The sequence below is a fragment of the Rhinopithecus roxellana genome, chromosome 6, assembly GCF_007565055.1.
Source record: "Rhinopithecus roxellana isolate Shanxi Qingling chromosome 6, ASM756505v1, whole genome shotgun sequence".
Lineage (NCBI taxonomy): Eukaryota > Metazoa > Chordata > Mammalia > Primates > Cercopithecidae > Rhinopithecus > Rhinopithecus roxellana.
The window spans coordinates 37,551,297-37,555,062 of NC_044554.1; the positions used below are offsets into that span (position 1 = coordinate 37,551,297).

General features: G+C 40.4%; 1 pseudogene; it reads right to left on the reverse strand.

Moving 5' to 3' along the window:
- Nucleotides 1-3,217: 3,217 nt before the first annotated feature.
- On the reverse strand, nt 3,218-3,317 carry LOC115898418 (annotated as a pseudogene).
- Between the last annotated feature and the right edge of the window lie 449 nt (nt 3,318-3,766).

The following is a 3,766-nucleotide window of genomic DNA, read 5'->3' on the forward strand; positions in this document are numbered from 1 at the left end:
GGACAACAGAGCGAGGCCCTGTCTCTTAAAAAAAAAAAAAAAAGAAAGAAAGAAAGAAAAGGAAAAACCTGTTTTTTTAAGTTCTGTGAGTTGTTCTAGCAAATAACTAAACTCAAGAAGAGAGTCATGGGAAACCCTGATTTCTAACTGGTTGGTTGAAATACAGGTGACAACCTAGGACTTGCAATTGGCATCTGAAGTGAGGGTGGTCTCGTGGGACTGAGCCCCTAACCTGTGAGGTCTGCACTAACCCCAGGTAGTGTCGGAATGGAATTGTGGAATACGCAGTTGGTATCCAGAGAGTTGGAGAACTGGTGTAGAAACTCCACACACACATTTGGTTAGAAGTGTGTGAGTAGAGAAAAACATGAGTTCTTCTCTCACCTGTCTACCTGCTTAACTGCATAGGAGAGACAATGTATGGTGTTCATGAACAAGGCAAGCATTAAAGTCAGACCAGACCTAACATTTGACTCAGTCTTAATATCCAGGTGAGCTTGGGCAAATCGCTCATTAACTCCAAGTCTTCATCATTTCGTGCATAAAATGGGGATAACTGTGACACCTACCTGTTTTTGTGAGAATTAATGAAATACTATGCTTGATGTTACAGTGATCATCATACTGTTTGACAAGCACAGTGATGCATGATAACATCAAAAACTTTGTAATGAGGTCTCGGGCAAAATTCCATACAAGCAAATTACTGTCTCTACAAAGCATTCCTGCCACACTTAATTCACCATTCCCTGAACAACATGTGCCATCTTCACTGTCCAGGTCTGTACAGTGCTGGTTTCCCTGCCTGGGCTGCTCACTCCATCCCATCCCAGCCCATTCCTCATCCCTCCACCTCCCCCTTCCCTCCCCACTCTCATACAACTCTTCCTCATCTTTTAGGGCCTGGCTTCAATGTCACCTTAACTGGAAGTTTCTCTCACCCTCCAGAAGAGCTTCCCATTGCACTTGATGCATGCACTATTATTTGATCATTTCTGAGTTATAGTCCAAGTCTTTTTGTACCTAAATAACATGTTGCCCAGTCAGTCTCTCTTCCTGGACTCTGAAGTCTTTCATGGTAGATCCAGCTGGAAGTGACAAAAATACATTCTTTAAAAAAAAAAAAAAAAGAAAAGAAAAAAGAGGGATGACACAGGTAGACATCAGTACTTAAAAGTTTTTAAATGATATGTGAAAAACAAACAAAATGCAAGGGCTTCCAGCAGAAACGTAGGAGGGAAGGTGTTACTGGGAAATATAACAGAAGGTTACTTTTTATTTTATTTTATTTTTAGAAAAAGGGTCTTGCTCTATCACCTAGGCTGGGCTGCAGTGGGACAATCACAGTTAACTGAAGCCTCAACCTCCAGGGCTCGAGCAATATTCCCATCTAATTTTTATTTTATTTAAGAAACGCAGTCTTGCTCTTACCAAAGCTAAAGTGCAGTGGTTTGATCATAGTTTACTGCAGCCTCAACCTTCTAGGCTCAAGTGATCCTCCAGTCTCAGCCTCCCCAGTAGCTGGGACTACAGGTGTACGTGCAATGTATATATATATATTTTTTTAATTTTTAGTAGAGACAAAGTGTCGCTATGTTGACCAGGCTGGTGGTGATCTTCCACACTCAGGCAGTTCTCCCACCTCAACCTTCCAAAGTGCTGGGATTACAGGTGTGACCTGCCTGTAATCCCACACAGGTGTGACCTCACACCTGGCTGAGGGGGTTAATTTTTAATTATATAAAGAACTCAAAGCAAATATTAGAAGGAGCCTAAATGCCTACAGCAGCTGATGGGTACATTGTGATACATCTATATATAAAATATTATGCTACCATGAAAGGGATTAAGATAGATCAATAGGTATTGGTACAAATGTCCCCGAAATATGAAAATGTGAAGTGATGTTCAATCATCATGTATGTATCTTGAAGGATATGGCCCATTTTCTCAATAGCAATTATTTCCTGAGATAAGATTATGGGTCTAAAGAGTGAAGGAAATTTTTCACTTATTCATTTAAAAGTATTTACTATTTTTATAATTTAATAAAAGATGAAACAGATCATCACATTAGTAAAAGATTAATTCTATAAATAAATGGAAAAGACATAGACAGCCCAGGCATGGTGGCTCACGCTTATAATACTAGTATTTTGGGAGGGTGTGGTGGGGGGATCGCTTGAGGCCAGGAGTCCCAGACCAGCCTAAGAAACAAAGCAAGACCTCGTCTCTACTAAAAATTTTTAAAAAATTGGCCAGGCATAGTGGCATGTGCCTATAGACCCACCTACTGAGGTGGAAGGATCACCTGAGACCAGGAGGTCAAGACTGCAGTGAGTTGAGACTGTGCCACTACACTCAAGCCTGGGAGACAGAGCGAGACTTCATTTCAAAAAAAGAAAAAAAAAAAAGGACAATAAAGAAATAAAGTTAATAAGCTATCATAAGGAAAGTTAAAACATGTGACAAATAGGCCGGGTGTGTGGCTCACGCCTGTAATCCAGCACTTGGGGAGGCCGAGGCAGGTAGATCACGAGGTCAGGAGTTTGAGACCAGCCTGATCAATACGGTGAAACCCCATCTCTACTAAAAATACAAAAATTAGCCAGGCATGGTGGTGTGAGCCTGTAATCCCAGCTACTCAGGAGGCTGAGGCAGAACTGCTTGAACCTGGGACGCAGAGGTTGCAGTGAGCCAAGATCATACCACTGCACTACAGCCTGGGCGACAGAGCAAGACTGTGTCTCAAAAAAAAAAAAAAAAAAAAAAAAAAAAGGGACTAATATGAAGTCTTTTATTTATCACACAGAAAATAACTTGTTAAATTATAACACCTGTGCCACTGAAGGTGCAATGCAATGGTCATTCTCTTGTAGTATCAGTGGTGTTTAAATTGTATGTAAGCCTTCCAGGATAAAGCTTGGAAATTTTTTTAAAATAATACAGACAGTGACTCATTTTACTGCCTCCTCCAACTCCTGGCCTCAAGCAATCCTCCCACCTCAGCCTCCCAAAGTGCTGGAATTATAGGCTGACAGTCACCATGCCTGAAAGCTCGGCAATTTACATCAAGGATAATAAGAATGCTAATACCCTGTCACTCACAGTAATCTCACTTTCGGAAATATCATCTTTGGATATAATTCAACCCAAACAAAAGGTCATATGCACAAATACAGTGAAAATCTGGGAGTAATTTTTTTCTCGTTTTTTAAAAAATATGGAATGCTTCACAAATTTGCATGTCATTCTTGCACAGAGGCCATGCCAATCTCTCTATTGTTCCAACTTAAGTACATGTGCTACTGAAGCAAGCATGAATAATTTAAGATAGAGTGATTAAGTGAAATAAGGAAGAGATATGGGGAATTCAAAAAATCTACGGTACTTACAGACACCTAGTAACAGCTCAGTAAATTATTTTTATGGTAATTTCACACAATTAAAAATTGTCATTAAAAATTACCATTGTCATGGAACATAATGTATCCTACAGTATAATTGTAAAAACAGATACAATTTGTCCCTTGGTATATGGGGGGATTAGTTCCAGCTCCCCCATTTCTGTGTATACCAAAATCCATGCATACTCAAGTTTCTGAAGTCAGTCCTGTGGAATCCACATATTAAAAAAATGGGAAAATTAGTGAGGTGTGGTGACAAGCACCTGTAGTCCCAGCTACTTGTGAGGCTGAGGCAGGAGGATTGCTTGAGCCCAGGAGATTGAGGCTGCAGTGAGCCATAATTGCACCACTGCAGTCCA